The sequence below is a fragment of the Lampetra planeri genome, unplaced genomic scaffold (genome assembly GCF_965212315.1).
Source record: "Lampetra planeri unplaced genomic scaffold, kcLamPlan1.2.h2 scaffold_1483, whole genome shotgun sequence".
Classification (NCBI taxonomy): Eukaryota; Metazoa; Chordata; class Hyperoartia; order Petromyzontiformes; family Petromyzontidae; genus Lampetra; species Lampetra planeri.
In genome coordinates, this window is record NW_027614205.1 from 2,036 (window position 1) to 12,904 (window position 10,869).

At 44.3% G+C, this 10,869-nt stretch overlaps 2 non-coding genes and 1 pseudogene across 2 annotated transcripts; all 3 read right to left on the minus strand.

The window, feature by feature from the left end:
* Positions 1–4,366: 4,366 nt before the first annotated feature.
* Positions 4,367–4,584, minus strand: LOC144739419 (small nucleolar RNA U3). The gene has a single exon (XR_013589430.1). It is a non-coding gene; the product is annotated as a small nucleolar RNA U3 (small nucleolar RNA).
* An 857-nt stretch (positions 4,585–5,441) lies between these two features.
* On the minus strand, positions 5,442–5,517 carry TRNAP-UGG (transfer RNA proline (anticodon UGG)). Its single transcript has one exon. It is a non-coding gene; the product is annotated as a tRNA-Pro (tRNA).
* A 5,152-nt stretch (positions 5,518–10,669) lies between these two features.
* Positions 10,670–10,869, minus strand: LOC144739420 (small nucleolar RNA U3; annotated as a pseudogene).

The following is a 10,869-nucleotide window of genomic DNA, read 5'->3' on the forward strand; positions in this document are numbered from 1 at the left end:
ACATTCTAGAAGAAAGAACATCGAGAAAAGACGTATTGGCATTCCACATTTCACGCTGGTGAAGTCTGTTGCAAGGGATTAGAGTACGTCATCAGAAAAGGAGACATTGTTGAACAGCAAACATCAAAACGTCCATGATTCTAATATCAACCTCTGGTAAACTGGTAGTAAATAAGTAATGTTCTTATATACGAGTATATAACATTACCATGAGACACATAATATGTTTAATACATTTTGGTCTGGAGTTCAGTTTGGCCCCCAAAGAAGAGAGTGGGGGAGTTTGAGGTTTGGGTCTTTGTCGTAAACAGAGTCGTAAACTGTGGAAGGGAGGAAGGTTCTTCTCCCTGTAAGGTGTTTGTCTAATATCAGAGGTGACATCTTTATGGTTTGATGCCCAGAGAGTGAACTTAGAGGAAGGAGGCCCGTTCAAGATGGCTCTTGGTGTCATCTTGATAAGGAGGTTCCGTGTTGAGAGAAGTCAGCAGGAGTCATGCTGGTGTGACCTCAGATGGGCTGATTCACAAGTGGTGAGAAAGGAATGTGGAGGAATGATACCAAGCAGGGTGCCCGCTACATTTCATTGCTCCATTCCTTGGATAACAATAAAGTATGTTCAATACTACTTTATTGTCAATGTTCTTTGAAATGAAGCAGCTTTGGTCGTCGTGGCAACCGTACAATCATCAGGATTTATCAACACTAAACATGATTTTTATTCTACTGATGAAACTGAGAAGTGTATATTCAAACGTTATGATTGAAGTTAGCAATTCTAATTATCTATTATGAAGTGTATGTGTGTATTATGAACATCCAGGTCACCAGTTGAGCTTCTACCTGCATGTCCATGTGTTTACTGCAGGATAAGATGATGCTGTACCAGGCCCACCACATCCCCAGCCCTAAAGGCGACGTTTCGAGCCCTAAGGAGCCTGTGGACCTCCCCCCATCAGCAACATTCTCTATGCACTTCCTTGTGTAAGCAGTGATTGTCTCTGTGTACTCCTGGAGGTCTATGGTGTTTTTGTAGGTGGCTGCCTGTCTGTATATGCTCCAGTCTGTGTTGACAAAGCAGTCCTGGAAAGCCTCTGAAGACCCCTCTGGCCGCTCACATATCCGCTTAGTAGCTGGTTTGGTGACATTAACCAGTGGCCTCTAAGCTGCCATTAGCATGACAGTTGTGTGGTCTGAGGCCCTGATGTGGGGGAGAGGGAAGGCTTATTTAGGCTCCTCTATGGGAAGTGCAGACGTTGTTCGATGTTGGTATCTCTTGTGGGGAAGTTGATGTGACCATGCGGTTTGGGAAACACGTTCATGGGATGGTCATTGGCATGGTGAAATTCCCAGCCAGGATGAGGAAGGCATCAGGGTGGGCTGTCTGCTGCCCACTGATGTGCTGGTAGAGTTCGTTCAGTGCCTCACTCCGGTGGTTGCTGGAGCCAGGGGGGATGTATATTGCAACCAGCAGTATACAAGTAAATTCCCTGGGCAGGTAGATTGACCGGCACTCGATAATCATATCCTCACACCAGTGATGAGCAGTGTTTACATACCACAACGGCGTCACGGCACCAGGCGTCACTGATGTAAACACACAGAAAAACTATAAAAACACTGATCTACCAGATGAGAGAGGAGCCGATGCGTGTGTTCGCGCCACCATATTAGCCGATTACTCAATCACAACTCTTCCTTCAATCAGTTTTATGGAGCTGGAAAGAAAGAGGAAGGTGTCTACTGTGTCCCAACAGCCACAAACTCTGGGAAGTTTGGGACTCCAGAAGATCCAGTGTAGAAATACACTGAGTGACTGAAACAGGAGCAGTCACAGTTTTTAAATCACAAAGAACCTCAACATGTTTGTTTTCTGCGTCAAATCCAAAGAAGCTGCAGGACATTTTAGAAATGTGAAAAACCTGTGATGATCAGTGAACATAGAAACAAACTGACCATTGAAACCTGAAGTGAAACATGGAAGCAGTTCAATATTCAGGTGGAAGAATCAGTGGACGAGGGGAACGTTCCAGACAGAAGAGACGTTTGATGGCTCTAATAAACCCACAAGAAGGGGGTGGAAGTGGAATCGGAGGCATACCCTAGGATAAGGATGTGGATCGAGCTTTTTGAGAGCATTTGGATAAGGGAAGTCGAGTAAGTAATCTGATTCCGGTTTATTCAAATCTCAGTGAAAATATGGAAAGTAGTTTCTTCCAGGTCGCAGAAAGAACACTTGGAAAAAGTGGGCTCAGGATCATCTCCAGGAATGGGTCGATGGGGTCGGGTGCAGTTCTTTTGCTCCAGGATCTTCTGGGATACTCGACTGGACTGCAGCCCCATCGTCTGTCAGTTTCTGTCTAGTAATTGTAACTATCCAAATAACCTGCCACGTTCGTGGCTTCTTGGTCTAGTGGTATGATTCTTAATTTAGGTGCAGTAGGCCCTGGGTTCAATTCCCAGACAAGCCCTTAAGAGTTCCTTGTTGTCCTGCAAGTTTCACATGTAAAGTTCTTTATTTTACTTTAATCCTAGGAGCAATAAGGTCCCATGGGGCCTTCATGAGATTGTGTTTACTCCCTTCATATGGAGAATTCTTTGCGGGCAATGGAATCTCACTTTACTATCTGGTTTGCTCTATCCGAAGTATTAAATGAATTAATCCTGAACTGATTTCTGTATTGCAGGATTACTGAAAGATGAGGGAGAGTATACTTTGAATGTGTTAGGCATAATACATGTAGTTATCAATCTAAGACAAATGATGGGGTATTATCAAGTCTTCCTTGCATAAACAAACATTCAAGAAGAGGTCGATCAAGCCACCCTTATGACATCTGCGATGGCAAGGAATCGAACCCGGGTCATCTGCTTGGAAGGCAGCTATGCTTACCACTATACCACCATCGCCACAAAATGGAGGATGGAGCTGGAATTCAACATGAAAGGGGTCAGTCTCCAGGTATGCAGCTAGCTTTACACTGCAGCTCTGTGTCATAATGAAACATCACAAGTCATCATCATGGTCAGCAAGTCCAAACACTTAAAAAAACCCATTTCTCAAGGCTAACCTAACAAACTAAAGAAACAATCCCTGAAAGCATAGTCTGAATGTTAGAGGAGTGAAACTGAACCTCACTCCTCACAGAGTGACTCTCACTCAGAAGATCGCAGAAGATCCTGGAGCTGTGGGGCCAGAGCCTGTCAGAGAGGGAGAAGAACCTCCTGACAGACTAACCTGTGCCCAGTTGATGGTTGTTGTTGTTGTTGTTGTTGTCCTGTGTCTTCTCAGCCTCTAGTGGACATCCAGTGTTCAGATTGTGGCAACCCAGGAGTGAGGCAGGTGAGGGCATCAGCACCCCGGAGAGCGCCGTGCTCGCACCTACAGCTCAGCCCTGAGCTTGGCCCTTCAGAACCATGGAGAGCGGCACCACACGACAAATTGCGACAGCTGAGACTGGAACCCTCATCAGGACGGGGAGTGTCCTCCCTCCCAGCTGCAGGGAATCGGCGCTGGATGAGCCTAGGAGACAAAAGGGAAGACGGAGGAATCGTCAGAATGTAGAGGAAGAGTTTGCGATGTGACATACAGTACAGGCCAAAAGTTTGGACACACCTTCTCGTTCAATGTGGCCCCTTTATTTTCATTGTAGACTCTCACTGAAGCCATCGAACTATGAATGAACCCATGTGGAATTATGTATTTAACAAAAAAAGTGTGAAATAACTCTAAATATGTCTGATATTTTATATTTCTTCTTTCTTCTATATTTCTTTTTAAAAGTGGCCACCCTTTGCTGTTTTGATAGAGCTGCAAACCGGTGGTGTTCTCTCAATGAGCTTCATGAGGTCGTCACCTGAAATGGTTTTTCACTTGTTCCTCGTCAGGATTAGTGGAATTTTGGCCTTATTAATGGGGTTGGGACCATCAGTTGTGTTGTGCTTAAGTAATGTTGATACACAGCCGACAGCCCTTTTGGACAACTAGTCATTCATATTATGACAAGAACCAATCAGCGAAGTAAGAGAAACGAGTGGCCGTCATGACTTGAAGAAATGTTGGTCATGAAAGTAAAGGGAAACGCATTGAATGAGAAGGTGTGTCCAAACTTTTGGCCTGTACTGTATTCAAATTCACAATTTATATGCAAACTCAGACAAATCCTTAGTTGAAACAGGTGATAAAAAAATAAAAATTTTAAATGAAGTAAAACATGTTTCAAGTGACAAAGTGCTTTGTGCAAGAACACAGTTTAGGAAAAATATATTTTGAGAGATATGAGATGTTATCTACAGTGTGTCCTCTTGCAAACTGACAATGTAATACTGATTCCTTGTATCTGCATTAACAAATACTGAACAATAGACAACCATTCTGAACACAATTCCTCCCCATTGTTGCTTCAAGATGAACCAACAAGAGATCATCAACAACAGCGAACAAATGAAGTGAATCATTGTTCACTGTCAGCTTCATGCATAGAGAGGAACATCATGACTCATCATCATGGTTAGCAAGACCAAACACTTAAAGAAACACATTCTCAAGTCAGAAACTATAGAAATGATCCTTGAAAGTATAGTCTGAATACATCAGAGGACTGAAAGCGAACCTCAACTCCCTACAGAGTGACTCTCACTCAGGGTTCCTTCCTGGGATTAATAGACTCCGCTGCCATGTGTTTATGGAAATGACCTCAGCCAATCAAAGCGTCTGACATAACTGAACTGAAGTTCTCCACATTATATTATCTGTAACTTATTTTAATCACAATATTCACTTTCAATACATTGTCAGGGCTGTCTCAACTCCCTGACCACAAATACAAGAGGGAAGGGAACTAGAATAGTATAAAAGTTTATTTAACAAAGGAAACTACGGAAAATACGGCAAACTAAATACAAACAACCTATACACTGTCTATGTTCCAGGGCGTGAGATTCGGGTGAGATTTAATGCGTTAGATCGGCTCCGGACAATTATTTCACGCCGTAACTTGTCTTACGTGGAGGAATGGGTAGGTCACTGCTTTTCCGGACATCTGATTGGCCAGTGGGTGGTGCTTTTCACAGGATCAGATTCAATCCAGACAGTTATCCTGCTCCAGGATAGTTTTTCAGAGTAAATTACCATGGAGACAGGTCTTGATTAAACGAAATCCGGCTTCGTGGTACGGAAGATCTAGGATCAACACTGAAGTTATCTCGCTAAAACCAAAATCCTGCTTCGTGGTATAGGCCCCTGCTTTCAGGGATCTTTTCTTTAGTTTGTTAGGTTAGCCTTGAGTTGGGTTTCTTTAAGTAGTTAAGGTCATTGGGAAAGGAATAACAGTGAAAAAGACCCTACCTGAAACATAGGCAGCACACAGAAATGCCCAAATGTCATAAGGCCAGATTGCTCCTATCTTACATGTGGAACTTGCAGTACAGTGAACAACTTGTAAGGGCTTGTCTGGGAATTGAAACCCAGGACCTCTCTTGCACCCAAAGCAAGAATCATACCCACTAGACCAACAAGCCACAATGCTTGCAGGTTATTTGTATAGTTACAATTACTAGACAGAAACTGACAGATGCTGGGGCTGCAATCCGGTCGAGTGTCCCAGAAGATCCTGGAGCTGTGGGCCCAGAGACTCTCACCCCCCATTTCCACCGGCTGCGTGTGCGTTGTGTCTCCGATCCGGCACGGCGGAGACGTCCTGAAATTGAGATATTTCATGGCCCTAAATGAACACTGTTCACCTGCATGAGCTACACAAAAGCTGTTGTCTCCTCGGCTCATCCAGTGCAGATTCCCTGCAGCTGGGAGGGAGGACACTCCCTGTCCTGATGTGGGTTCCAGTCTCACCTGTCGCCATTTGTCATGTGGCGCCACTCTCCATGGTTCTGAAGGGCCAAGCTCAGGGCTGGACTGTAGATGAGACCACGGAGCTCTCCGGGGCGCTGATGCCCTCACCTGCCTCACTCTGGGATCGCCACAATTTGATTGTTTGATTCCCAGAAATGCCCTAAGAGGCTCCAGTGATAACGTCTCTTTTTGCGTCTTTTTTACTATTATTCCTTTCCCGCTTACTTTAGTTGTGTTATTGCAATCACAGTTTTTCTGTCAGACCCAGTGATTGGCTGAGCTGGGTTATTTCAATAAAAACATGGCAGTGTGAAGGTTCTCAGTCATCCAGGTCATGGTATCTTGCTGGGTTAAAATCGTAGGCAACTGAGCTTCTGGTTTACTTGGAGATGTTTTGCCGCTCATCCGAGAACCTTCTTCAGTTCTGAACTGACTAGTGGGGAGTCCTGCTACTAATATTAAGTTGAGTTGTTACCTCACACGAAGGAGTGTGAGTATCGGGTCACCCTCCCTGGCTGTCAGTCATCTGAGAGTCGATAAGCCATTGGCTTACCTGGAAGGGGTGTGAGTGTCGGGTCTCCCTCCATTGTTGTCAGAGTCACCTGTAAGGCATTGGGTCGCTGAGTGATTGGAGCTGCAGGTGTCTGAATGGTTTTATGATCCTCTTGGGGAGAGATCCTAAGACTGCGTTGTAAGTGTCAGATAAATTGTGTATTATTGTGTATTGTGTATATTGTGTGTATAAATTGTGAGAGGGTTTTTCTAATTTAAACTTTTAATCCTCTCTCAAACCATCAGTCCTCCCGGGCCAAAATGTGAACATTGTCATCCTCAAAGGAATGACCTTTGTCCTTTAAGTGTAGGTGAAACTGCAGAGTCCTGTCCTGAGGAAGCAGCTCTCCTGTGTTGAGCCATACGCCTGTGTAACGGTTGTTTAGTTTCCCCAACATACAGGTCAGTGCACTCCTCACTACACTGGACGGCATACGCAACATTGTCCAGCTTGTGTCTGGGTGTCTTGTCCTTTTGGTGGACTAGTCTCTGTCTCAGGGTGTTGCTGGGTTTGAAATGTACCGGGATATTGTGTTTGTTAAACATCCTCCTTAGTTTCTCAGAGACATATGGCATGACCACACTCTTCCTCTTGCGGTTGTTGTCTTATTTGTTAGTGACCTTCTTTTTGTTAGATTTGGAGAACGCCCATTTAGGGTAATCACAGCTCTTGAGAGCCTCCCTGACAGGGGTTCTCTCTTTGTGCTTCCCTTCCGCCCTGGTCGGACCACTGTGCCCCTGTGGTTCACGGTCTGAATGACTCCTAATTTGTGTTCCAGCGGGTGGTGTGACTGAGTGAGTGGAAGAGATTGTACTGGTCTGTGTGTTTCTTTAAGTGTTTGGTCTTTCTGACCATGCTGATGACTTGTGATATTCATATGACACAGAGCTGCAGTGTAAAACCAGCCGTATACCTGGAGACTGCCCCCCTTTCATGTGAATTCCAACTCCAACATTATTTTTGTGGCAATGGTGGTATAGTGGTTAGCATAGCTCCCTTCCAAGCCAGCCGGCCATCTTTTGTTGAAGCAAGGAAGACATGATTGACCCCGTCATTTGTCTTATATTAATCACTACATGTATTATGCCAAACACATTCAAAGTATATTTTCCTTGATGTTTCAGTCATCATGCAATCTAGAAATCAGCTCAGGATTGATTCATTTAATACTTCAGATTGAGGATTGCGCAAACCAGATAGTAAAGTGAGATTCCATTGCCCTCAAAGAATTCCCCAGCGCTGTATGTGGGGCTCAAACCCACGAACCAGTGCATTATTTTGAGTGTTGTGTGTATGCTCCCCTTTGCCAATAAGGAAGCTGCACTGAGGGAGCCACATCACATTATGAAAGGGCATGACACTTATTCTGAAGCTGCTGTTACCATTTTAGGATATTTCAACCACTCTAACCTCAAAAAGAAAAAAAAAATCACCAGCAGAATGGCGAATGTCACCAGTTCATGACATTCCCCACCAGGGGAAACAAAACATTGGACCACTGTAGTGTTTAGACGACAAATAAAAGGTCCTAAACACACAGGTTGTGTGTTAGGACAGGTGCTATTGTATCTCCCCCTGGTTTCTCCGGGCCTCCCTATTGCCATGGTGCTGCTGGTCCTATCGATGGGTCGGGATCTTGTTTGACTGCCCATGGATGGACAGGGCAGTATTTGCGCATGTGTCCCTGTTGTCCACAGGCATACCAGGTGTGATTTGCCGTGGGCGTGGGTCTTGAGGCTGCAGGGGCTTGCCGTTGTTGTTGTGGTTCTCTGTCTCCACCCTCCTCTTTGGGCTGATCCTCCATTCAGATTTGTCCTTCCTCTTCCTTGGGGTGGGCAGTTGGCACCTCTGTTTTGGTTGAGGTAGACCTGACCTGGTGGAGCCTGTTGCAGGGCTGGCGCTGGCATATAGGGCGGTTGCTATGTTATTGGTGGATAAATACAAGGTGGTTGCTGTACGACTGCTGGTGGGGCTGGTGTAGGGCTGATGTTGGACGTGCTGGAGACAGAACAGACGTTTGACGGCTCTAATAAACCCACAAGAAGGGGGTGGAAGTGGAATCAAAGGCATACCTAGGATAAGGATGTGGATCGAGCTTCTTGAGAGCGTTGACAAATGTATGTAGAGAGAATTTGGATAAGGGAAGTCGAGTAAATAATCTGATTCAGGTTTATTCAAATCTCAGTGAAAATATGGAAAGTAGTTTTCTTCCAGGTTGCAGAAAGAACAATTGTTGGAAAAAGTGGGCTCAGGAACGTCTCCAGGGTGGGGTCGGGTGCAGTTCTTTTGCTCCAGGATGTTTTGGGATACTCGACTGGACTGCAGCCCCATCATCTGTCAGTTTCTGTCTAGTAATTGTAACTATCCAAATAACCCACAACATTTGTGGCTTCTTGGTCTAGTGGTATGATTCTTAATTTGGGTGCAATAGGCCCTGGGTTCAATTCCCAGACAGGCCCTAAAGAGTTGTTCATTGTCCTGCAAGTTTCACATGTAAGGTGTTTTACTTTTTTTTGACTTTACTTTAATCCTAAATTAGGAGCAATAAGGTCCCATGGGGCCTTCATGAGATTGTGTTTGCTCCCTTCATATGGAGAATTCTTTGCGGGCAATGGAATCTCACTTTACTATCTAGTTTGCTCTGTCCGAAGTATTAAATGAATTAATCCTGAAATGATTTCTGTATTGCAGGATTGCAGGACTGTGTTAGGCATAATACATGTAGTGATCAATCGAAGACAAAAGATGGGGTATTATCAAGTCTTCCTTGCATATAACAAACATTCAAGAAGAGGTCTATCAAGCCACCCTTAAGACATCTGCGATGGCCAGGAATCGAACCCGGGTCAACTGCTTGGAAGGCAGCTATGCTTACCACTATTATACCATCACTGGAAAGAGCTGGTATTCAACATGAAAGGAGTCAGTCTCCAGGTATGCAGCTAGCTTTACACTGCAGCTCTGTGTCATATGAACATCACAAGTCATCATCATGGTCAGCAAGACCAACACTTAAAGAAACCCATTTCTCAAGGCTAACCTAACAAACTAAAGAAACAATCCCTGAAAGCATAGTCTGAATGTTAGAGGAGTGAAACTGAACCTCACTCCTCACAGAGTGACTTCTCACTCAGAAGATCGCAGAAGATCCTGGAGCTGTGGGGCCAGAGCCTGTCAGAGAGGGAGAAGAACCTCCTGACAGACTAACCTGTGCCCAGTTGGTTGTTGTTGTTGTTGTTGTCCTGTGTCTTCTCAGCCTATCTGCTGCCTCTAGTGGGCATCCAGTGTTCAGATTGTGGCAACCCAGGAGTGAGGCAGGTGAGGGCATCGGCTACGCGGAGAGCGCTGTGCTCTCACCTACAGCTCAGCCTTGAACCCCCATCAGGACGGGGAGTGTCCTTCCTCACAGCTGCAGGGAATCAGCGCTGGATGAGCCTAGGAGACAAAAGGGAAGACGGAGGAATCGTCAGAATGTAGAGGAAGAGTTTGGGATGTGACATACAGTACAGGCCAAAAGTTTGGACACACCTTCTCGTTCAATGTGGCCCCTTTATTTTCATTGTAGACTCTCACTGAAGCCATCTGAACTATGAATGAACCCATGTGGAATTATGTACTGAACAAAAAAGTGTGAAATAACTCTAAATATGTCTGATATTTTATATTTCTTCTATATTTCTTTTTAAAAGTGGCCACCCTTAGAGCTGCAAACCGGTGGTGTTCTCTCAATGAGCTTCATGAGTTTGTCACCTGAAATGGTTTTCACTTGTTCCTCGTCAGGATTCGTGGAATTTTGGCCTTATTAATGGGGTTGGGACCATCAGTTGTGTTGTGCTTAAGTAATGTTGATACACAGCCGACAGCCCTATTTTACAACTGGTCAGTCATATTATGACAAGAAACCAATCAGCGAAGTAAGAGAAACGAGTGGCCGTCATGACTTGAAGAAATGTTGGTCATGTGAAAGCAAAGGAAACACATTGAATGAGAAGGGGGTGTCCAAACCTTTGGCCTGTACTGTATTCACATTCACAATTTATAGCAAACTCAGACAAATGCTTAGTTGAAACAGGTGATAAAAAATGAAAATTTTAAATGAAGTAAAACATGTTTCAAGTGACAAAGTGCTTTGTGCATGAACACAGTTTAGGAAAAAATATATTTTGAGAGATTTGAGATGTTATCTACAGTTTGTCCTCTTGCAAACTGACTTAAACAATGTAATACTGATATCCTTGTATCTGCATTAAACAAATACTGAACAACAGACAACCATTCTGAACACATTCCTCCCATTGTTGAAGAGATCATCAACAACAGTGAACAAATGAAGTGAATCATTGTTCACTGTCAGCTTCATGCATAGAGAGGAACATCATGACTCATCATCATGGTTAGCAAGACCAAACACTTAAAGAAACACATTTCTCAAGTCAGAAACTATCGAAATGATCCCTGAAAGTATAGTCTG